This window comes from Benincasa hispida, chromosome 10 (assembly GCF_027475165.1).
Source record: "Benincasa hispida cultivar pf3 chromosome 10, pf3_genome.v1.1, whole genome shotgun sequence".
In the NCBI taxonomy this organism is placed as follows: domain Eukaryota; kingdom Viridiplantae; phylum Streptophyta; class Magnoliopsida; order Cucurbitales; family Cucurbitaceae; genus Benincasa; species Benincasa hispida.
In genome coordinates this window covers 81,777-108,440 of record NC_143487.1, presented here as the reverse complement: position 1 = coordinate 108,440, position 26,664 = coordinate 81,777, and the positions used below count along the sequence as shown (strand labels likewise).

General features: G+C 36.1%; 1 long non-coding RNA gene across 1 annotated transcript; it reads left to right on the top strand.

The window, feature by feature from the left end:
* Positions 1 to 2,346: 2,346 nt before the first annotated feature.
* Positions 2,347 to 4,257, top strand: LOC120088624 (uncharacterized). The gene is made up of 2 exons (XR_016523999.1): positions 2,347 to 2,939; positions 3,146 to 4,257. It is a non-coding gene; the product is annotated as an uncharacterized LOC120088624 (long non-coding RNA).
* The last annotated feature ends 22,407 nt before the right edge of the window (positions 4,258 to 26,664 follow it).

Below are 26,664 nucleotides of genomic sequence, written 5' to 3'. Positions count from 1 at the left end.
TGCAATCTGTTTTGTGAACTGTAACTTCTTTTTTTTTCTTTTTTTTCTTTTTTTTTTCTTAACTTTACGTGGAAGGACAATTAACGACTCGATCGAATATAATCCAAACATCTTCACATGCTAACCATGTGGTTTAGTTTTTTATAGTTTTGTTTATTAATGTGGTTAATTTAAAGTTAATAAATACAACTTAAACCATTTCACACGTGCATCTTTTCATTTGATCTGGAAAAGTTTTGCAAACCATTGATTAGTTGAATTAGCTAATGACCATTTTGTTGAATTTTTGCAAAATATTAAAAGTGCAGTTTGTCTCACATCGATTAAATTGAATAATAGGGATGAGCTCCAAGTCTATAAAGAGTCTATGCCTCTAGTTTCAAATTGTCCCAATTAAAAATACTTTAAGTTTAGTATGTTAACTCTAATTAAATTCCTTCTATATTCTCTAATTTAAAAGTGAAATAAAAAGTTGTGAGCTCTCAAAAACTTTGAGAGAGTACTATTGTAATTTGGAGAAGAAAGAATTATTTTGTATGACGGTCAAGAGTTTTGAATTGTGGTTTTTCTTAGTTGAGAGTTTTCCACGTAATTATTTTTCTGCTTATTCTTGCGATAAAAGTGGAAGGTTTTTCTCAACACTTTTTTCATTGATATTTGTGTTTTTACTTCAAAATTAAATAAAATATATAATAATATTGTGGTTAGATAATATATAACTACTTCCTGAGGTTTTTTAGTTCAATTGAAGAATTTGAACTTAGTTTAGTTACTAATTTAATTTATTGAGCTTTTTTTAAAAAAAAAATTCAACAATTTGAGAGTGGAATTTTTGGTCGATATCTTATGTAGTTATAGTTATAGTTATATTGGCTACTAACTCATAGAGGGTAACAAATTTATTTATCTTAAAAATGTAAATTTTAAACCCACATCTTAACATGTGCTTTTTAATCAAATCCATACTCAAATATAATTGAGGATATGGCCTTTAGAAAATATAGTTATATTACATCTTCTATTATTGTTTTTTAATGTTAAGTATTTGCCTATTCTTTTCTAAAATTAAAATAAAACCCAACTACATCGAACCTAATTAAAAACTCACCTCGATTAATCGCATCTCATTCGGCAAGTTAAACCAAAAAACTCATTATTATCCCTTGATTTCAAATTGCATGTCATCATTAATAGTTTTTAAGTTAAATCTTTATTTTAATGATTGCAGTACTTTAAAAAAGGATAATCGAAGAATCTTTCTAATGTTGTTGTTTTACATTGGAAAACTTTGATTTATCCCCCTTCTGAAGTTGATTTAACCTTAGGATTTTGGTGTGTCCAATAACCATTTTACTATGCACGAGTTCTTTATTTATAATATCTTTTTATTAATTAAGCATGATCATAAAAGAAGAATTTGAAATTATTATTCTCTTAATTTATCGAAACATAGTATCATATATCTATAAAAAGTTAGGCTAGTTTAATAACTATATCATTTTTATTTTTTATTTTTAAAAATTAAATTTATTTTATCATTTTCTTACCATATTTGCATATTTTCTAAATGCAAGAGTTAAGTTCTTAGCCAAATTTCATAAAAATAAATAAATAAATAAAATAAAAACTTTTTTTTTTAATAGTTTTTTAAAAGTTGACTTAGTTCTTTAAAATATTGATAAAAAATAGAGAAGAAAAATAAGAAATTTAAACATAAAATAAGTATTCTATAGACTTAATTTTCAAAAAATAAAAAAATTATCAAATGGAGCTCGATAAATTTGAATGTTTACTTGTTAAAGTATATATATATATATATAACCATTTAAAAAACCAAAAGGGTTCATTAGATTCTCATAAAAACGTAAAAAAGAACAAAATAGTTCAAAAAATGAAGAGATAAGCTTTGGAGCATTATGCTTAATTTATAATTTGGATCCTAAAAAGAATTACTCTAAGCCAACCCCACGTTAAATAAACAATAGATTTAAAAAGAAAAACGATAAAGGAAAAAATGGGTGATCTAAAACCATGATTTTTTTTTTTTTTTGAGTTAAGTGATCAAAGACATGATGATACGAGGAAAACTTGGAAAATTATCTTTTATATTATAATATATAAATATTTATTTAAAACAAAAAATAAAAATTAGAATTAGAATTAGGGTTTGGGGAAGAGGGTGATGTGCTATAGTGATAGTACTATACAGCGAAGCAACACAACAACCAATAGAAATCCTCCAATAGTGTGAAAACATTGACATTTGATGAATAATCAAAATCCCATTCTAATTTATTTATTATATATATATATATATATAACCAAATTTCTTTTCTCCTCGCCGATTTCCATGTCCACTGTTCCTCTTTTTCTCCCCAATCTTCTTCCTTTCTTCTCCCTTTTCTCCAATTTCCTCTTCTAATTTTCACTTCTTTTTTTTCTTTTAAATAATAATTTTTCTTAGCTTTTTTTCCTCTTTAAATTCCTTTCTCTTCTTTGAGTCTTTAGATTTCAACCGTTTTGTCCAAATTTATTGAAAATCTCATTCCCATCTCTCACTTCGAACTTAAAGATCAAATCTTTGGGTTGATCGATTATGAGGGTGTGTATTGGATTTGGATTATGAACATGGGTTTTCAAAAAGATTCAAGCCTTCCTTCTTGGATTAACTCTTTGAAGTAAAAATCTAGGGTTTGAAAAAAAAAAACTAAAAATTTTCTTGTTAATTTGATTGAGGGAGAGAGATAGGGTTTTTGAAGAGATAGTAAAGTTGTTGGTTGCTGGTGTAGCATTATCAAGATTCACATTCAAATGTGTTGCGTTGGGGCTGTTCCAGATTTCTTTGCAACTGAGAATCTTGATGATGCTGCATCGGCAATAAATGACTACATAAATATATATCACAGATTCTGACATTTTCCCACGACCAAAATTAACAGGTGATTATTATTATTTCAGAAATTGCTTTATTAATGGGTTTGTCATCGTTGTTTTGTTTTAGTATTAAATGCTAGCTCAAACTACTTCAGATTCCAGATCTGACTTCTCTCAGTGAATATATAGTTAATTTAATAATAATTAGTGTTTTTTCTTCGATTATGGTGGTGGTGGTGGGAGTGACGAGACTTTTGTACCTTTGTAACAGGCAAGGGAAAGAGAATCTCGAGAGATTAAATTTAAGCTCCACAATGGTAAATTCTTTTTCCTTCCTATATTTCTAATAATGCTCATACATAAATTACTCATTTTATTTTACATAAATTATGAAGAAATTAAGTGTGTGATAGCCTATAACATCATATCTTATCGGATTGCCACAATGTGATTGACAATTTATATTTCGTGATTATTAGAGGACAGGCAGAGTTCGAAACTTGCTCTTAAAAACAAGAAATGATCCTAAATTTTGTAGGTTGGAAATGGAAAAGAGTTGAATTTTAGCATTGATACTCCATTATAGTTGTGTTGTTTGGTGGACCAATATGGCACGAGACATGGATGGTAGCTAGGACCCTTTCTCTTATGTACCTTCTTTTTCCCTCTCTCTCTCTCTCTCTTACTTTGATATATATATATATATATATATATATATATAAGTGTGATAGTGATGATTCAGGAATTTGGAGATTGTGAAGATCTTCCACTCGTCTATCTCTGTCACCCTCTGATTACCACATTTGCAGCTTCTGATCTGAGAGTTTTTTACGGACTTCCCATTATTCATCATCATTAATAATTGTGCTCTTTTTCTTACTATGGATTTATTTGCCTCTTTATTTTATAAATCAATCCATGTCTATTTGATAGCTTAATATAAATGCTTTAATTTTAGCTACACTTGATCTTAAGGCTTCTTTCTTATTCTATGTTATGAGTGGTAAATCTTTTGTTGGTTGTGAAGTTTAGCAAACTTAGTCCTGTTTTGTATATGAATTTGAACTCTAATATGTGGCTTTTTGTGTATGTGTTGTTTTTTTTAACTTGTTTTTCCCTTCCTTTGCATGCGTCTTTCATTAGGGATGGCAGCAGACGAGCTCAAGGATGCATGCTCTCTCCATCTCCGTCTCCATGGAGATTTTTCTTTGTCGTTCCAATGGGAGTTTTTTCATTCCTGTCTCCTCTCCATTCTCCATTTCAAAGTTTTGTTGACTATTTGTGATGTCACATTCCTTTTGATATAGATATATACACGCGCAAATGTTATGTACATTATAAATATTATAAGTTAAGCAATGATACCAACTATGTTGGGGAGAATTAATCCTTCTTCAAACAAAGGACAAAAAAAATCCACTTCTCTACCACCAAAGAAATCAATTTAAACAATAATAATAACAATGTAATAATTAAAGGTAGGGGTAAAGAGAAATTAAATCTCTTGTGGATGAGATTCTTGAGGTTTGTAGAGTTGTGAATGTTTGCTAATTTCGACATATTACTTAACAAAATCACGTGGATCTGTCGAATTTATGAGAAGGATTATTGCCTTTCTAATTCATTGTAATTTGGGTTGTGATGTGTTATAAAAACAAGCAAACAAACAAATACTGAAGTTATATTGTTGGTTCTAAATTTGGGTACTGCATCAATTTTTTGCAACTCTATGTTCTACTAGGTGTAAAAATTACAAATCTATTATCTTAACTTCTAAGTACCACAACCATGGCTACTTAAGAGTTTCAAATAATAGGAGCAACTACAGCATTGCTCTACAACTCTTTCCTCTCTAATGTATTATTAAAATATTAAAATTCGTAGTATTGGGACGCCACCTATAGTGTTAAAATGCTCTATAATATATTATTCAGTCTAATGTAGCTTGTTTATCTTGAACTTGAGGTGTTTTTGTTGTAATTATTAAAAGTCGTGGCTTTTTTTTACATATGGAGGCCATCCTTTTAAGTCTACAAATTAAGTAAGTTTGTTTTCACTTCAAAAACTTAACAAACTTTGAGTACTATAATATTCATATTGCTAAAATATTTCACAACTAAAGGCAAATAAGTGAATCCTAAAAGATATAAACGTCAATGGAAATGATCCTTTTTTTTTTATTATTATTATTTCTATCATATAGATTCTATTCAAATTTAATTACATGCTTCATCAAACAATTTAACTGGGTATGAATTGGAAGCATTCTAGCATTGGTTTAAGCTCTTATTCACAAATTCAACAATCAATTATATATATATATAAGGTAACTACAATGGTAGGTGGAAGAATAAATGTGGAAACTATTTGAGTTTGTTGTATGAATATATATAAAATTTGAAGCACTGAATAACAATAGGTATTGAAGTTGACAAACTCGGAGAATATTCCAAAGGAGAAGACTAAAAATGGATGAGGCTGTGGAGTTTTCTGTTCACCCAAATGGTCCAACTATCATTTCGTTTATGGTACTCTTTTTATTTTTTATATTTAAAAAAATAACGGAAAATATTTAAATTATCTTTAAAAAATTAGAAAAAAAAAAACTATATATGTGTGTGTGGCAGTGTAAGGTTAAGATGTCAGTTGGTATTGTGATATAAATATAAAATGGAAAAAGAAAATCTGAAAATATGACAGAAGAAGAGGATTGGTGGAGGCTAAGGATAAAAAAAATAGTACAAAGATGGGGCCCATGTGAATGATGATATACATGTGGCAGACACGCAAGGGAAGGCCAAAGGGCCCCACGTTGATCTCAGCACTCCTGACTCCTTCATTGCCATTAAAATCACCCTTCCTCCGCCCTTTATCTCTATAGCTCTCTCACTTCTCCTCTTCATGACCTAGATGTAACAAAAATGGATGCTGCTATGGCTAATTTTAAATCGAGAGCTCAATGGTTAAAAATAACTTTTAGATTTAGGCTCGTAGGAAAAATTAAAGAAGTAAAAGGATTTTGTCCTACTTTAGAAAATTTAGCAATGCTTATAGGTATAAATACTGAGACATGCTAGATATGAATCTAATGTGTGTTGGTAGTGGAAGTATAACCCTTTCACCTGTGTGCGCCGTTGTCACTTGTAGTTGTGTGAAAAAGAGTTCAATTTTTATTACTCATCGGTTTAATATTTTAATTCAATTTATTAAAATAATTAAACATTTTATTTACCTGTTTATTATGAAACGTTTTATGAACTTTTCTCTCGATTCTAGTCCATTTTCTGACAGCTTGGGATAGTGGTTTCTCCATGGTGCAACAACTCTTTGCGGCATATGTTATAACAATCTCAAAGCAATTGTTTCCACCACGGTGCAATAACTTTTCGTGACATCTATTCTAACAACCTGAAAGTAATAGTTTCTAGATGTCGATCAAGAATGGTAAGATCCTTCCCAATCTGTCCAAACTCGTACCACTCAATGGAGCGAACTACTATCGTTTTTCTTAGAAATTATTGATCTTCTTTGAGCACCTAGAGGTTGATTATATCCTCACCGCACAAGCGTTTATTGATATCAACAAGGTGACTAATGTCTCTGATCCAATATCCTCAAAAGAATCCCTTGATGTTTTTTACCAATCGAAGCAATCCTCCGTGATCAATCCTGATAAATAGGAAAAAGATAACAAAACAGTCTGCGACCATCTGCTAAATCATATGGCAGATTCGATGTTTGACCTGTTCATGGTCCAAAAGTTAGCAAAGGTAATTTGGAATACGCTAGAGTCCTGATATGGAGGAGATGATGTAGGTAGCAAGAAGTACATCGTCGGTAAATGGCTACAATTTCATATGAGGGACGAGAAACCTGTTGTAGATCAAATTCATGATGGAGTAAACATGCAATACCGGAAGCAAACAGAATCATTAAGCACTTTAATTACACTTAATTTGAGTCAAAAGCATGTTGAAAAACAATTTTTCATATACAAGAACTTCAGTTTATTATCTTTGAAGAATTCCACCTTAATCCTTCCGCTCTCCATGAATTTGACCTTCAAATCTTCAGTAGACCACAAAGAGAATCTTCTCTACTATTTCCAACCTTGGATTGAGTGGCAGAACTCAGAATTGAGAAAAGATGTGGGTGGATATGGAGAGGGTTTGAGAGTTAGAAGAATTTCTGTTGGAATTTCCAAAATTTCAGAGTCTCTTCGTTTCAACTTCAAAAATTAAAGTGTTTATCCAACAAATAGATGCAAGCACTCATTGATTCAACATCTTGACACTTTAAGAAGCATTAACAAAAGTGGGCTAGATGTTGAATTAGGGATAAATCCACTGAATTTGCAATATTTGAGATTTTTCCACTAACCAAATTATTTTTCAATTTTTTAATTTAATCCTAAATTAAATAAAATGAAATTTCAATTTTTGAAAATTGAATTTAAAAATTAAAATTTTATTTAATTTTAAATAATTAATTAAATAAATTTAATTAATTAATTAATTAATAATTTAATATCAAATATTAAATTAATAAAACACCTAATTTAAACATGAATCCTGTTCATGTAATCAATATTTAAATCATTATTTAAATATATTAAACTTTCCAAATATGTTTAATTTCAATAAATTTTAACGTTAATTATATCGAATATAATTATCCAAACCCTAAAAATCAATTTGAACATGTCAAATTCCAAACCCTAATATATGAATTTGAACATTTTAAATTCACTCAATATTCTAATATAAGGTTTAATCTTTTACAAGCAAGTAGAGGGACTATATGGACCTACAAATCATGAGCTCCAACGACTTGAGATTAATTGCCTAAACTCTTTAAACCGAATTAATCTTTATTCGTTAACTACCGAGACGCACCACTATAGCTCAATTGTTGCACTCTCCTCACTATAGATATATTTTGTCCACTTGATTTAACCATAATTAGTAAGGCGACCCTTTACCCGTTGTTAGTAATACCGGTTGAGTCTGATGCTTTTTTATCGCCGAAATAACATCTTGCTCCTTAAGTCCCATTGATCCTCTAACGAACAATAGATTTGTGATCCGATCACTAAACCGAGTCCCTCTCGGGCCAATGAGAGGATGGGGCCCCTTGTTCAAGACTTGGAATCATTACTTAAGAGAAACCTCTCTACTATCCCTAGAGATGGGTAGGAGTGAATTCCGTCTTACACCTTATGTCCCCAGCTATCTACCCAGTCTTACCCCTGAAAGAGAGGCTTATTGAGCCCGCACTATTGAGCCAACCCTCACTTATGCAAATCTAAGGATAATCCCGAATAAACAGGAGTTCATAGTTAACTCAAGATTAAGATCGAGTTACCTAGGTCATCGATTTAAAACAGTCAGTCTTAAACGATAAACAACATTATAAAGTAAGAGTGACTTATTTCTTGGTCTTGGTCTTATACAAACTCTTTGCATAGGACGCTTCCACTCGCATGTCTCCACATGAATGATACAGGATCACATCGTTTATACTAGATACAAAGTGGGCCGCATCCTATAGTGTTACCAGAATAAGGTACCCAATCCTTATTCATATACTATAGACCGTTTCGGCTATTTATTCGAATTTGATCTATTTTTATGTCTCCACATGAAGTCCAAGTATTCATAGTCAACTCTTAGTTGATTGGATTTAGTCTTTACAAGTGCAATTTACATACTCAACAACAATTTATTGAATAAATATCAATAACATCTTTATTGATAATAGAATATGTTTGACATTACAAATTGCGAGTATTAGGACATACAACCCAACAAACTCTCACTTGGGCTAGAACTCCAGTGGATTTACATATATACAAATATATACAATGCTGAGTAACGAGAGAACAAATATAATAAACTAGGGTATCAGATACCCAAAATTTCTCCCACTTGCCCTAATTTTATCTATCTCGTAGTCCTAGTCCCACTAGGTGACCCTCAAACACTTAAGCCGGGAGGGTCTTTGTAAATGGATCAGTCAAGTTGTCTTTTCTATCTGTGTGACGATCACGTCTCCTCTGAGTACGATCTTCCTGATGAGATGGTACTTTCGCTCAATGTGCTTTCCTCATTTATGGCTCTTAGGTTCCTTTGAGTTGGAAGATGCTCCACTGTTATTACAATACAAGGTGATCGGCGGGTGCATATTTGGAACAACTTCCAAATCAGTCATAAATTTTCTAAGCCATACTGCTTCTTTGGCTACTTCACATGTAGCTACATACTCAACTTCCACGGTAGAGGCAACAATACAACTTTACTTTATGCTCCTCTACACTATAGCTCTTTCATTTAGAGTGAATACTGACCCCGATGTTGATTTCCTCGAAATGATATTGGTCTGGAAGTCAGAATCAATGTATCCAGTAAGGATCAAATCTTTAACACCATACACAAGCATATAGTCTCTCGTTCTCCAAAGATACTTGAGGATGCTTTTAACAATAGTTGACAGGCATAAAAGATGCGATGATTCTAAATAAGCATGTGGATGGCGATGAATGATGGATCATACAAGCTCATGTTGCCATAAATTTGTTGACTTTGAATGGAAATGGATTGTGAATGATGTGCTTATTCAGACTTTATGCGATACTACTTCTAGATATATGCGTTATTAATGAAATGCTTGTAGTATGCTATGTGTTGTCACAAGTTTCCTTGCGTTGAAACCAAGTATAATTCCACCGCAAGTTTCTCGGAGAGATCCGAGGTCGAACACAGTGATTGTGTAGTTAATGCATTACGTTCGTGATATATGCGACCGGGGGTTTTTCAATTAATAAAAGTTGTGTTTATACATGTATTTAAATTGCGATAAAGTAAAATTGTGCAGTAAAGTAAATTTGCGATAATAAAATAAAATGCGATAAAAGTAAACCTAAGCTATTATGATACAAGATAAAAGATACTGATAAATGATATTGAGTTTGAGACTGACTGTGGAGATTATACAAAGGGTCGTGTTATGCAGTGGCAAGTCTTTATGTATGAATCAGAAAGAGAAAGGATAATTAGTATAAACATCAAAGTTATTAATTGCATTAAAGACATAACTACAGTTCCGCTTTCCCTTGACGTACACCTCTCGGTGATCGATCGTGTTCCCACATCTCTGTGGTGAAACAGGGATGAACGTAATGAACGCAAGGTTGCTTCCATTTCTGGAAGTACTTTTCACTTTAGTTAATGCATTCTTCTAACATTCTCTCGACAGGCAGAATGACATCTTCACTTTTGCTCTCATAGGTGAAGATGCCGTCTAACATGTTTTAGCTAAACACATTTATTTCTCTAGCACATATTAATTTACTTGTTTAATTCATTCTAATTACCAGGGGATTAAGAAAATATTGTGAAGAAAGCGAATTACGGATGAACGGAAATAGACAGACAGATGGAGATGAAAATGATCATGACATTCAATACTAATATTTAGTGTCTGATACATGTTGTGAATTTTAAAGATTAAGCAGATGAATACAATTGATGATGAAGAGATAGAAACAAATACAGAAGAGTGCCAACGTCTTGACACAGATCTGAATGGTGGATTTGCTTGCCGGCGAATGGATTGAATGGACAGAAGAGCTTCCCTCTCAGGCTTGCTCGTCCGGTAGAAGTGACCTTGGTACAGAGCTTCAACGGCGGGGATTTGATAGGATTTTCCCTAAGACTCACCTCTCGACCTTGTCTCTTAATTCTTCCCAGGTCTTCTCCGATCAGCACTCAGACCAGTCTCTCTCTCAATATACAAATATCAAAATATACCTGTATCAAGTATATTTTGCAATGGAATTTCAGAGGCTATTTATAGGCTCAGCTTTGACTCTCTGACTTGTGGTCCCCAGTTTATTGTTATGGTAATTCTGAAAATGGTGGAATGAATATTCCTTCTGTTACGCGATCAATCCTGTCAGAAATGCACAACGGTTAGCTGTACACGTGTTTGGATCCTCTGCAATTGCGTTGCTCTTTTGCATCTTCGATCGTTTGCCCGCATGCGGTGTTGTTTTTTTTATTACCGCATGCGATTGAAGTTGCGTTGATCGCAAAGCTCTTGATCGATTGTCGCATGCGCCGTCATTGCGTTGATCGTCTATTCATTCCTGAATGATGGGCGCAATGCGACGTAGATGCGTTGTTCTTTTTATCTTGAGCCATGAACGCATGCGATGACTTGATTTCCTACAAAACAGACTTGAAATATTCTTTTCTACCATCACAATGGTGTCAGTGGGTGTATTGACGGTAAATTATAATTCTTGCATTTCTTAGCTAATTTCTATACAATTGATGCAACTTTCCTCTCTTTTAACCGCCATATCTAAATAAAACAGTATAAATAACTTGTATTTCTACAAGTTATCAGCAGTCCAATGATTATATCCAAGATTGGACTGATATCTGCTAACAATTCTGACTGCAGAGCATATGTCGAGACATGTACACAACATAGCATACATTAAGCTTCCGACTGCTGATGCATAAGGAATTCTTTTCATTTCCTCAACTTCTTGAAGTGTCTTCGGACACTGTTCCTTAGACAAATGAATTCCATGCCTGAAAGGTAACATACCTTTCTTAGAATTTTGCATTTTATATCTAGACAACATCTTGTTAATATAAGATGCCTGAGACAATGCCAACATCCCGTTCTTACGATTTCGAACTATTTGGATCCCAAGTACATATTGTGATACTCCCAAATCCTTCATTTGGAATTGTGTAGCTTGCCATCTCTTAATGTCAGCTAGAAATTCTACTTCATTTTCTATGAGTAGAATATCATCAATATATAAAATCAGAAAAGCTACAGTTTTATTGACAACTTCCTTGTAAATACAAGGTTTGTCAACATTCTGTTCAAAGTCGTAAGATTTGATCACAGTGTCAAATCTCATATTCTAGGATTGAGATGCTTGGTTTAACCTATAAATGGATCTATTAAGCTTGCAAACTTTTTTTCTCTTGACCCTGTTCAATAAATCCCTATGGTTGAGACATATAGATACTCTCTTCAAGATAGCTATTTAAAAAATTTGTCTTGACATCCATTTTCCAGTTTTTATAATCATAAAAGACAACAATGGACAAGAGTATTCTAATAGACTTGATCATGGCAACTAGAGAAAATATTTCTTCATAGTCTATCCCCTTTCTTTGGGTAAACCCTTTTGCCACGAGTCTAGCTTTATAAGTATGTACCTTACCAGCTTAGTCTTGTTTTCTCTTGTGGATCCACTTGCTGTTGGGTTGTATGTCCTAAAACTTGTAATTATTAAACAGTAAACATATATGAAGTTTATTCAGACAAACATTGTTGAATGAAATTGAATTGATGACTCTAAATCCAATAAACTAAAAACCATTGGCTATTGTAATGAATACTTAGATTTTATGTGGAAACATAAACTGAATCAAGTTCAAGTAAAATAGCCTAAATAGTCTATAGTACTTAGATTAGATTGGGTTCCTATCTCTGGAGGTACTATTGAATACAACCCGCTTTATGATTGTTACAAATGTTGTAAAGTGTCAAAAACGATGTGTTAGTTCATTCATGTAGAGTCATGTGAGTGGGGGAGTTCTACAAGATGAGATTGTGTAAGATTGACCATGAAACAATCACTATTATGTATCAACACCATTTACTATTAACACTGATTAATTTCACTTCTTAATGACTGTTGAAATTTGAAATTGTGGCGGACGGAATGCAATGCAAAGTCGCCACAAAGACTGAATAAATGAATGATGTGTATGATGATGATATGTGTTGCTAAATCACGCTTCTCGATAATAAATGCGATACTACGCTTTAAAGTGATGTATGCGATGCTGTTTAGATGTGCTCATAGTATGCGTTCATGTAGTACGTGCGTATCACAAGTTTTCTTGCGCTGGAACTAAGTATAATTCCACCGCAAGTTTTTCAGAGTGATCTGAGGTCGAACACGGGGATTGCGATGATAAATGCGATATTAATGTGATATATGCGACCACAAACAAAATAATAATATGTTGTATTGGAAAAGATAAAATGCGATGACAAATAAATAAATAAAATGCAGTGACAAAAAAATAAATAAATAACTACAAAGTTGTACAAGTATCTGATGGAATGCGATGACAAGTCTTGTGAAATGTAGTAGAAAGAGAATTAGTTGAGGGAAAGGACATTGCAAGTTTGTCAATCCTGTCGAGGATGCAACTTTCTGCTTTCCCTTGGCTTACACCTCTCAGTGATCAGTCGCATTCCCATATCTTTATCGTGAATCAGGGATAACGTTGTGAACACAAGGTTGTTTCTGCTCTAACAGGTGAAGATGCCGTCTAGCATGCTTTAGCTAAACATATTTATTTCTTTAGCACAAATTAATTTACTTGTTTAATTCATTCTAATTACCAAGAGATTAAGAAAACATCATGGAGAAAGCAATTAATGGAGGAACAGAAATAGACAGAAAGATGGAGATGAAAATGATCATGACATTCAATGCTAATATTTAGCGTCTGATACATGGTGTGAATGATAGAGATTAAGAAGATGAATACAATTGATGATAAGAGATAGAAACAAATACAGAAGAGTGCCAATTTCTTGACACAGATCTGGATGGTGAATTTGCTTGTCGGCGAACAGAGTGAATGGAAGGAAGAGCTTCCCTCTTAGGCTTGCTTGTCTGGTAGGAGTGACCTTGGTACAGAGCTTCACGGCGGGGATTGAAAGGATTTGTCCTGAGACTCACCTCTTGACCTTGTCTCTTAAATCTTCCTGGATCTTCTCCGATTAGCACTCAAACCAGTCTTTCTCTCAATATACAAATCTCAAATATGCCCGTATCAAGTATATCTTGCAATGGAATTTCAAAGGCTATTTATAGATTCAGCTTTGACTCTCTGACTTGTGGACCCCACTTTATTGTTATGGTAGCTCCGGAAATGATGGAATGAATATTCCTTCTGTTACGCAATGAATCTTGTCAGAAATGCACAACGGTCAACTGTACACATGTTTGAATCCTCCGCAATTGCGTTGCTCTTTTGTATCTTCGATTGTTTGTTCGAATGCGATGTTGTTTTTTATTACCGCATGCGGTTGAAGTTGCATTGATTACAAAGCTCTTGATCGATTTTCGCATGCACCGTCATTGCGTTGATCGTCTATTCATTCCTGAATGATGGGCGCAATGCGACGTAGATGCGTTGATACTTTTTCTCTTGAGCCATGAATGCATATGGTGACTTGATTTCCTGCAAAACAGACTTAAAATATTCTTTTCTACCATCGCAATGGTGTCAGTGGGTGCATTGACGACAATTTATAATTCTTGCATTTCTTAGCCAATTTCTATACAATTGATGCAACTTTCCTCTTTTTTAACCACAATATCTAAATAAAGTAGTATAAATAATTTGTATTTCTACAAGTTATCACACCCCTAAATTTAGATATATGTTTGTCCTCAAGCATATCTTCTACTAAGGCAATAATGCTCACTTCCTATCCTAAATTTTTGCGTCGATTGGTTGCTCCGAATGCTCCACTTAGGCACATTACTTAACAACGCAATTTTCTTTTATCCTTGCTAATTCATAACAAAGCCCTGATTTATTCTTCTATACTACAAATTTCTGCTAAAAAAATGCTTTTCTAGTTTTAAAAAGAATGTTTACCTCTTCTTGTCAAAACAACTTGATGCGTCTGGATGCGGTGGTTAAACATTGCGTCATTTATTATAGATTGTTGGTCATGGTTACACCCTTCGTTTTGGCTTGTTCCCACGGGTGTCATGCGAACATCCAACTTCGGTTGTGTGTCAATCTCAACTTTAACTCATGAATTTCAGAGGAGTTGTCTCTTGCATTCTTTTATTTTTATTTATTTTTTTCCTTATGCATTTTTCTCTTTTCATATTTTGTTGTTCTTGAAAACCCACCTTTGTTTTGGCTTGCTCCCACGGGTGTCATGCAAACATCCAACTACGAGCAGGCTCCTTTCATAACTTAACTCTTATCAGGTTGGGAATGTTTTTGAAGTTTCCCTTGCGCTGATATTGGAGTTGATATGAAAACATTTTTTTTTGGAATGAAAAATGAACGCATTTTTCTTATGATCGCATACTCTTGATTTCATTTGCTTAGACCTTCCCCACCCCCAAATTTAGAGATGCGCAAGGTCCTCATTGCATTGTTTGGACATAATAGACAAACACTTAGACAAAATTTCAAAAAGAAGGTTTAAGCAGAATTTTGAAGGGTAGAAGGTAAAGCATTGCTAAGCTATGAATTACCTAAGTGTTAGTTAGAAATTACAAAGTATAGGAAATGTTTCTAAATGAATGCATATTATACATCATGGCAGCGCAATGAATAACACAAAAAGAAAGATTAATAATATCGCATAGTTGACAAAGGGTGATAAAGAATTAGGCACAGGCATATAGAGAGAATTGCTACTTAGTTGTATTGAAAATTAACTAAGTATACAAATAATTACAATTAACTCAATACAAAATTTTTTGCTTGTACAACAAATCAAAGAATTTAATTAAACAATGAATGAAATAAAGATAAAAGAATGGCCGCAAAATAAATGTAAAGATTATTGAGGAGCAGGAGGTTCGTGAGGAGGGTTTGGATGTGGTACTTAAGGATTTTCTTCAAAGATCATATGCTGCCTGAGATGCGGAGGAACCATGGGTCCATGAAGATATGCTGTTAGAAAATAAAAGTACACATGGTTGCACTCCGCTATCTGTCTTTGGTGTTGGTGAATCGTATAAGTGTTGCGCTGAATATTAATCAACACCTGCCTTGTCATGGTAGCACTATGTTGTAAATCGTCGACTCACTCAATTACCGCATCAATTCTCTGGCTGAAGAAGGCTTGTTGTTGGGAGAAGATTTGTTGTTGTTGGGCAAGAAAGGACTGCATATCTGCTAACTCAGCAGCTAAGGAAGCAATGGTAGGTTGTGCCTGTGATGCCTCACCAGCGACGTTTTGGGGTTGGGCAGAAGTGCCTTCACCCAAATCGTGTGGGTCATCAACATGCAACGGTGGAAGGGGAAGTTGCAGTGATGATGCTGAAGGTGGTCATGGGGCTACTGGATATGCGGTTGGAGAATCTGGGGGAAGGAGAAGATTGGTAAAGTGCTCAGGAAGAGAAGAAGAAGAAGGTTGTGCGGGAGGGCTTGGAGGGCGAATTATCAAGGGTAAAGGGTCCAAGGGTTCTGGTTCTTGCGTTGTTTCTTCTTGGATTTTCTCCTTTCCCTTTTCTCTCTGCGCTGTTTCTTTGGCTTGGGCTCTTGCGGCCCATTCAAATCAATGTTGGGCCTCTTCAAAGGGAGCTCAGGGCAGTGTGGGGAATCTTTGAGGAGTAACCTTAAAATCTTAAGTTTATCAAGCCGTGAAATTTTGCCATTGGCTCTTCATCAATGCCCACACCCAGTGATAGGCATAAACTTGAAACTGTCCACGGGAAGAAGTACTGCCCTCTGATGTGCCCCACTAAAGCTCTATGTTGCTTTGCGATCAACTATCCTACATTGATTGGAATGCGGTGTGCAATGCAATATACGGCCATGATGCGATCCCTTGAAACTGTCTTGTCATGCATTGTTGGGATCAGCCGCCATTTGACCAAATAGACCCAAAGCCGTGCCTCAGGAAGTAGAGTCTTGAACGCCAGGGTCCTAATGCCTTTTAATGAAACCGTCCACTTAGTGCCCAGTTGCGTTAATACTCGCAGTGCATCTTCTATCATCTCTTCAGTGGGATCATCAATGATTTTGTTGCCCGATGCATCCGGGTTATCTTTCATCTGGTATAGTTCATTGATGTCCCTTGCATTGAAAGACACCATTTGCCCTTTTATGGTCACCACATCCTTGGTGCCATGTAGCCGTCCGTGGTAGAATTCGTGCACTACCTTTGGAATAAACATGGCTAGGCATGGAAAAATGTGTCCCATCCATGTTCTACGATCACGCTCGTGATTAGTTCTGGTAGTGGCATTGGTGCAGGGAAAAAGCCCATCTCTATCAACAAGTCATCATTCTCCTTCTTCTTTGATGGACGCCCCTTTGCCAATGCGGGCTTGCTACTCTCTGCGATTGCTTTGCCCTTTCCCTTGGCCAACGCAAGGCGGGATTGCTACCTTTGTTTTCTTTCTCGTTTCTTGCATTGTTCCTTCTTCTCTCGTTCGACAAGTTCTTTTCCTTTCTTCTTCCTTAAGCACTGCATGTTTGCTTGACGCTTCTTCTCCTTCTCTTCTTTCTTCTTTTTCTCCTCTTCTGCCTCTTCTCTCTCTTCTATTTCAAACTCTTTCTTGAACTACTCAGAGGCCAGCAATAGGCACTGTTCCTCTTTGAGCCGCCTTATTTCTTCGATCCTCGAGATTTCATTATTGCGGCGCACCTCCTCATATTGTAATCTTCTTCTTCTATCACCTTCTGCTATGATGAGTTGGGCCCACATCATTTTCTCCTGCTTCTCTTCCTCCTTCTTTCTCCTCCTCTCCTGCTCTTTTAATGCATCAATCAAAATTGGAGGGTCAACGGTTGACCCTTACGGCACATTCTTCTTATGATGCTGCATCAAGGGGGTAACATCTCCTTCTTCTCCTTCTTTAGTCACAACCGTTTGCATTATTTCAGGTTGTGCTATTTCTCTAAGTTGTGCTGATTCCCCCTTGTCCTCCCTTACGGAGGTGGATTCTCCGTCCTTCTCTGGGCTTGCAGCCCTCTTCTTTCTTTCTTCTTCTTTCTTCAGGCACCTTTCCTCATGCCTGCGCTCTTTCCTTTCTCCCTTCTCTTTCCTCTTCCTTAGCTTGGCCTCCTCATCTTCTTCATCCTCCTTCTCTGCTTTGCGATGATGGGATGGCTCACCTTCTCCAATCTTCTTTCCTTTGCTCTTCTTTTTCTTCTTTTTCTCCTCTTCCACCTCTGGTTGCTTCTCTGCCGCGACTTCCTCCAACGCGACTCTGATGGGTCCTTCAGAGGATTCTACTTGCATAGTTTCCTTAGGATCCATTATTGCCAGAGTGCTTTTCCTTGTCTCCTCTTCCACCACTTCGTTTTTCTCCTCCACCGTCACCTCCTCCGTAAGCAGTGGTTGGTTCACAACCCCAACCTCAGGTAGTCCTCTTCCTTTCTCCAGGTTACTTAGAATGCTCCCAAACACTTCCTTGTCATCTTGCCTCTTCTTCTCACTTTCAGTGGAGACTGCTGGTGTTGGGAGTGGGGTGCTCTCAGAACTTTGTCCCCTTTTGAATAGGATTGGCCTAGCTGCTAGAGGGTTTCGTCGGGGTCTTCTGACGATTCGAGGGACGATGTGTGGTTGGGCAGTGAGACGGTGACTGGTAGTAAGAAATGCTGCCTCTCGTATGGAAAGTTGGGCTGATGAAGGTGTTGAAGGTGAAGCTGAAGGCTGGGAAGTTTGGTCTGCCATTGATTCTTGAGTGAAAAGAAACTAGAAAATCGGTAGGGTTTTGGGAAGAAGAAAGCTCGGTATGCAAGAGCTAGGGTTTCAGATTGCAAAAGAGGCAAAGTGATCTCACAGACTGGGGGGGTGTCCTTTTATAGCTTGGGCCTTAGTGGGCCCAACACTATTGTTGTGGTGGCAGGCCTCGAGACACTCAAAAGGCCTTTCGTTTGCACTCCCCTCATTTATGAGGTATCAGAGAAAACGTCCTTTCGTTTGCAGACTCATCATTTCTTTGGAATACGAAATGATTGGCTTTCTCAATTTTGCAAAAAGAATTATCTTTAATGGATGTAAGGTAAGGATTTAACGCAATGAGTTCACCAACGTAAATGCATCTTTGTAGAGGACGGGCAACAACGCATGCATCCCCGCAACACACCCCTTAACTAAATGCATTTTTGAAGGATCGGGCGCACGACATTTCTACCAGCACAACACTACCTCAACATAATGCATTTCTACTAAGGACGGGCAAGGGACACACACGCGCGTAACACACCCCTCGGCACAATGTGCTTGGGCTGGATGAATGCAAAGTGTATCTTTTATTTATTTATATTTTATTATTTTTTTTTCACCACTAGGTTCTATGACTTACGGTAATCATTTCTTCTTATTTCTCAATCATTCACCAGGTTAAAGAATAACGCATTAAATACGGAAAAGTTAAAGGAATTAAAGAAAACACAGAAATAAATGCAAGAGAGTTAATTGAAGAATAAATTCATAAAGTCATAAAAGCAGATTCGAAGAAGCAATAAATGACAATATTCAAAAACAATAAAGACAGGAATTTAGAAAGCGTTTAAACATAGATTTGAGATATGGATCGGAAGAGAGTGTTCCCTGATTAGCGCAATCCACATCTCTGTAGGTGGTCCAACTTGCCTGCCCAATGTCTTTAGGGACATTACTTCTTTCCATGATATTCGGGGGCTTCAGAGTTGTTGGGCAACGTTCTAGGTGCTCTATTTCTAAGTTCAGAAGTCAGCTGCCCCACTTGAATCTCCAAATTTCTAATTGAAGATGCCCACGCCTGCATCACCGCATCATTTTTATCCATGTATTGCTTGAGCAAGGCCTCCAATGAGCTTCCAAAGGTGTTTGAAGATGAGGGTAATTGTCTTTGCAGGGATAATGGCAGTTTCATTTCTTCTTCCTGCAGAGCCTCTTCCTCCGTATCCATCATCAACCCAGTCATCCATGTTTCGCGAGATGCGATCAAGGATGACCTTGGCCTCAGTATACGTCTTATCCATAAAACCTCCTGTCGTGGAGGCGTCAGCAACAACCTACGTTGATCTATTCAGGTCATTATAGAATGTCTCCATTAGGATGCAATCAAGTATCCTAATATACGGGCAGTTCTTCACCAGTCTCCTAAATCACACCCAGGCGGTGCTTAGGGTCTCATTGTCCATTTGTTCAAAGTTTAACACATCCTTCTGTCGCCTTCTGTTGACAACCGGAGGGAAGAAGTTCTTTATAAACCGCTCAACCAGCTGATCCCATGAAGTAATCTCATTTGGCTCCAGTGAGTGAGCCCACCTCTTGGCTTTGTCCCTCAAGGTGTAAGGGAAGAGATATAATCTAATACCTTCAGGGGTAACGCCAGGTATTGAGAAGTTGCCGCACATCTCGACAAAGCTGGTCAGGTGGGCATGTGGGTCTTCACCTTGCAGACCCCCAAATTGCCCTGCGTTCTGGATCATTTGGAGTATGACTGGCTTATCTCGAATCTCGCATTCTCCTCGACCATCGGCCTTGAAATCCCAGGTGAAAAATCGTACAGATTGGGCACCGCATAGTTCCTTATGGGAATGTTGCGGTCAGTAGCAAGGAAAACTGGATCTTGCACTGGTCGTACTGCCCCTTGATTTCCCGTGGGAGCCACATTGTCATTATTATCTACAATATTAGTTGCTTTCTTTCACCTTGCTCGGTTCTGGCATGCCCTAGCGCGAAATATACGCTCGATCTCTGGGTCAGCTTCGAATTCTGGTTCAGTCCCAGTACTCATAAACTGTCAGAGTGCTCTCCGCGTTGAACAACCAGTACAAAGAGATCTGTCCAGCAAAATACCATAAACATAATCAATAATAACTGTTAACCAATCTTGATAATGGCGCTATAAACTTGTAAACGCATAATACGATGATGCGATGATATGTGATACTACTTCTAGATATATGCGTTATTAATGAAATGCTTGTAGTATGCTATACGTTGTCACAAGTTTCCTTGCATTGAAACCAAGTATAATTCCACCGCAAGTTTCTCGGAGTGATCCGAGGTCGATCATAGGGATTGCTTAGTTAATGCGTTACGTTCATGATATATGCGACCAGGGGTTTTTCAATTAATAAAAGTTGTATGTGTACAGATATTTAAAATTGCGATAAAGTAAAGTTGCGATAATAAAATAAAATGCGATAAAAGTAAACCTAAGCTATTATGATACAAGATACAGGATATTGATACACGATACTGACATTGAGACTGACAGTGAAGATTATACAAAGGGTTGTGTTATGCGGTAGCAAGTCTTTGTGTATGAAACAGAAATAGAAAGGGTAATTGTTATAAACATCGCAAGTTCCTTAATTGCATTAAAGATTTAACTACGGTTCCGCTTTTCTTTGGCGTACACCTCTCGGTGATCGACCGTGTTCCCACATCTCTGTGGTGAAACAAGGATAAACGTAATGAATGCAAGGTTGCTTCCATCTCTGGAAGTACTTCTCGATTTAGTTAACGCATTCTTTTAACCTTCTCTCGACAGGCAGAATGGCATCTTCATTTTCGCTCTCACAAGTGAAGATGCCGTCTAGCATGCTTTAGCTAAACATATTTAGCTCTTTAGCACAGATTAATTTACTTGTTTAATTCATTCTAATTACCAAGGGATTAAGAAAACATCATGGAGAAAGCGATTAATGGAGGAATGGAAATAGACAGAAAGATGGAGATGAAAATGATCATGACATTCAATACTAATATTTAGCGTCTGTTACATGGTGTGAATGATAGAGATTAAGACGATGAATACAATTGATGATAAGAGATAGAAACAAATACAGAAGAGTGCCAACGTCTTGACACAGATCTGGACGGTGGATTTGCTTGCCGGCGAACGGAGTGAATGGAAGGAAGAGCTTCTCTCTCAGGCTTGCTCGTCCGGTAGGAGTGACCTTGGTACAGAGCTTCACGATGGGGATTGAAATGATTTGCCCTGAGACTCACCTCTGGGCCTTGTCTCTTAAATCTTTCCGGATCTTCTCCGATCAGCACTCAGACCAGTCTTTCTCTTAATATGCAAATCTCAAAATATGCCCGTATCAAGTATATCTTGCAATGGAATTTCAAAGGCTAATTATAGATTCACCTTTGACTCTCTGACTTATGGACCCGACTTTATTGTTATGGTAGCTCCAAAAATGATGGAATGAATATTCCTTCTGTTACGCAATCAATCTCATTAGAAATGCACAACGGTCAACTGTACATATGTTTGAATCCTTCGCAATTACGTTGCTCTTTTGTATCTTCGATCGTTTGTCCGAATGCGATGTTGTTTTTTATTACCGCATGCGGTTGAAGTTGCATTGATCGCAAAGCTCTTGATCGATTTTCGCATGCGCCGTCATTGCGTTGATCGTCTATTCATTCCTGAATGATGGGCGCAATGCGACATAGATGTGTTGATCCTTTTTCTCTTGAGCCATGAACGCATACGGTGACTTGATTTCCTGCAAAACAGACTTGAAATATTCTTTTCTACCATCGCAATGGTGTCAGCGGGTGTATTGATGACAATTTATAATTCTTGCATTTCTTAGCCAATTTTCATATAATTGACGCAACTTTCCTCTCTTTTAACCGCAATATCTAAATAAAGCAGTATAAATAACTTGTATTTCTACAAGTTATCACTTCCCTTTTGGACTTGTCTCGTCTTTCTCCCGGATTTTCTCTAAATGTCTCTTCAGACCAGTGTATCACGAATTCTCTATCAATGTCTCTTCAAACCAGCCTACCGCGAATTCTCTATCAATGTCTCTTCAGACCAACCTGGTCTCCTTGGAATTGATGTAGCTATTTATAGACCTTGGCACCTCCTTCGTTAGTGGTCCCGTTCTGAAAAGTTACTTTCTCTGCCACGGCTTGGTGGAAATGTCTGCTCTGCTCTACATTCAATTTGTCAGATCGTACAACAGAAAAGCTGTACAATTTCGAAATCCCCGTGAATGTGTCGCTCTTTCCATCCATGATTAGTCATTGTGTGAAATGCAAATGCGTTGTTCTTTTTGTACACGGTCAATCGTCGCATATGGTGTGAATGCATTGCTCTTTTCAGGCCTCTATCGATCATCGCATGCGTTGTTCTTTTTGTCCTCTAGCGATCTTTGCATGCGGTGATACCTGTTTCTTACAAAACAAAGACTTGGACATCCCTTTTTGCCATCGCAATGGGGTTAGCGGGTGTGCTTCCGACATTTTACAATTTTTGTGTTTCTAAGCCAATTTCTATATGTTCGACACAACTTTTTCCTTCTTTTTGCTTCATATTCTAAATAAGATGGTATAAATAACTTGTATTTCTACAAGTTATCAATGACCTAGATAACTTGATCTGAATCCTGTGCTATCTTTGAACTCCTTTTTATTCGGGATTGTCCCTTGATCTGCATAGGTGAGGGTAAGCTCAACAACGTTGCTCAATATGCCTCCCGTTTTAGAGATAAGACCGGGTAGATAGTTGGGGATATAGAATTTACAAGATGGAATTCACTCTTACCATTTTACGGATAGTAGAAAGGTTGTTCCCTTAAGGGTTGATCCCGAGTCTTGAATAAGAGGACTCATCCTCTCGTTGGCCTGAGAGAGAATGGATTTTGTGATTAAGATTCTAAACTATTTGTTCATTACATGGACAATGGTACTTAAGGAGAAAAAATGTAACTCAGGGGTATTTCGGTATTTGACCTAGTTGAGGTTACGAACAATCTGTGAAGGATCAATTTATTGATGATGGTTATATCAAATGGACACATAATATTACTACAGTGAGGAGAGTGCAACTATAGGCTATAGTGGACAATCCTGTTAGTTAACGAATGTTGATTAACTAGGTTAAAGAGTTTGACTAGTTACTCTTGGATCTTTGGAACCTATGATCTGTAGGTCCATCGGGTATACTTGCTAGCTCACTACGGACAAAATTGAAGAACTAGGTGAAGTAAGAATTTGAAATGCTCAAATTCGGGCTTTGGAAAAAAGTACTTTATATGAGATATAACTTAATATTAAATAAATAAATAAATAAATAAATATTTTGGAGAGTTTGTTTTAAATAAAATATTAGTATGAAAGTGTTTGAAAATTGACTAATGTGATTAATCAAAAGCTAGGTGTCAAAGATAATTTAATATGTGATATTAAATTTATTTATTTATTTAATTAAAATTGTTTTAGTTAAATAGTTTCTAAAATATGAAAATAGTATTTCATATTTTTGTTAAAAATTATTTTATTATAAAATTTATTTTGATAAAAAATTAGTTAGTGGAAAAATCCATTTGTTGGATTTTCCTATTAACTAAGTGGATTTTGAAGTGACTCTTCCAAAGTTTGACACCTAGAGATTTCATGCTAGTGGAGTTTGAGGTGGAAGACATGCAAGATGAGATTTTGCATGTATTTTGTCTTTAAATTGGTTTTGATTTCCAAAAATTAAAACTTAATGCTTCCTTGAATATTGAAATTATTTATTCCAAAAACCCTCCTTTACTAAACCGTGTTCTTCAATCAGAGAATAGCAAGGATTTTTTGTTGATGGTGCCGTTCGAGCACGGAGAGGAAGATTACAATGGATTCTACAAAATTTGTATTTTCTAACCCTTTTTGCATGCTTATTCTTAGTTTTAATGTAATTAGAACGTTATCGATCTTTGCTTCCGCTATGCATGCTATCTGTATATTCCAACAATTGGTATAAGAGCATGCTTATAACATTCTATTTCATTTAGTGGGTGTTATTTATATGATGAATGTTTGGTTGACTAAAGTGGATAATTTACGATTTTCACATTTGTTTTCTCATTAATTTGTTAATGAAATTATAATTGCTCACATGTATATGAGCTTTAATATGTTGCAAAAGGGTCTGTAATTTTTATGGAGTCATTAGAGTCCATTTAGGCCTTCAATTGTTCAAAATAAGTGGTTGAACTCAATGTGGCCGAGAGTGTTGGGGAAAAATTAGTTCACAGACTCGGTCCAAGCTTCCAGACCCGTTGGCGAGTTGATCCGCATCGTGATCCGACCCACATAGTCCAGCTTGACGTGTGAAGCAACTTTAGACCCATCTTCGACCCGTCCGTTGACCCGACCCAGTTCGGTGGCTCCTTTATGCGCGCTTACTTCAACTCACTTTGTCCGATTTGTCCACGCGCCGACCCACTCTAGCCGACCCATGCGCCTCCATTCGTTAACTGACTCCAGTGTTCGTTGATCGATCTAGTTTAGCCTGGTTGAGCTGATTTGACTGGTTCAACCTAGTCTTTTAGAGTTTTTTGGTCGGTTCTAGTGGTTTTTGGCCGATTTGGTTGGTTCAAAAAGTTTGAGATTGGTTTGGGGGTGCTGCTTGTAGAATTATGTAATAATTTAGTTAGTTAGTTTGTTTTAATGCCAAAGTTGGTCCACTTTAGTGTTGTTTATGTATTATGCATGTGATGTATGATATTGTTTTTAATATGTGAATAAAATATGCCATATAGTTTTAAAAAAACCCACCATAGAATAAGCATGTGACATGCATTTGTTATATGTTATAAGTGTTATAATGTATATAGTATGCATGCTTAGATTTTCATGTTTAATATAAGTGTTATATTAAACATGATTTTCTTTAAGGAAGCATGTAATAGATGAATGTTCTAGGGTTATAATTGTTATAATTGTTATAACGGAACCTATACTTTTAAATCTATAACAAAGATAAATTGCATGCTCACCTAGGGTTAAATGGTGCAATTCCATCGCCTTTTGTAAGAGTTAAAATATGTCAATTACCTATAAAACAAGAGTTTCTTACTTACCCGGGGATATCATGTCTAAGGTTGGGGGTGAAGGATCTCTTACCGAAGAGTTCCATGAGCACGTTCGGATCGCTCCGATCTCACCGTGACCAAAATACATATTATACATTCAAAACATACAGTTATGCAAACAAACACTAATTATCGGTATACTATGAACAACAAACATAATAAGGGAAAGAGTGCCATACCAGTTGAAGATGTTCTTCAAACTTCAACACTCAAAGTAGCGGAACCCTTCAAGCGATCTACCAACGCCCAGCAACAGCATCAACAACAGCAGCACGAACAACCACACGAACACGAACGCCACAAGGACGACACCACCAGAAAAGAGCCCCGAATATTCTCGGAGTGAGAACCCAAAGCGTGGTCTTTGGTGAATTTGGTAGAGGAAGGAGGAAACACGAATCGTGTAGGCGATAAGCAAGTGGGAGGTAAAAAGACGCTATCGCGTTGCAGAATGCTTATCATTTAGGAGAAGTTATACGATCGTGTAGGTTTTACTAAACGATCGTTTAGGAAAAGGTATACGACTGTTTAGAAAAATCGGCACACTATATGATCGTTTAGAGAAGTTATGCAAACGTGTAGGAAATAGTGTGCAATCGTTTAGGCGTGAGGTAGACGATCGATTAGGCAAAGAGTTACTATCACATAGGCTCTCGAAATGCTTAAGCGATCGATTAGCTTTTCACCAATGCGCACCTACTCTTTCTTTTTGGACGATCTTTTGAATGGGCCAAAAATGAAACAATTTCATTTTTATTTCATCGGTTACAATAACCGACTCATTCCCATTAACCCACATCCAAACGTGGTTTTTGGATTAATTATCATATAATTACTCAACTAATTAATTAATAAATATAATCATATTATATTTTTATCCTATAGTTTGATATCACATATCTACTACAGTATTTTATCCCCTACTTGATATAAATCATATTTATATCTAAGTTCCTCTAAAATAATGTATCTCATACATTTAGCCAATTATATCATATATAATTAACTAGTCCAATTATATCATATATAATTAACTAGTCCAATTATATCATATATAATTGAACTTCCTCTTGTCAATCTGAACATTTCAAATTAACCCAAACACTGGTTTTCGACTTTATCCAAGCTACCCAGGGGATTTAGTGGACCT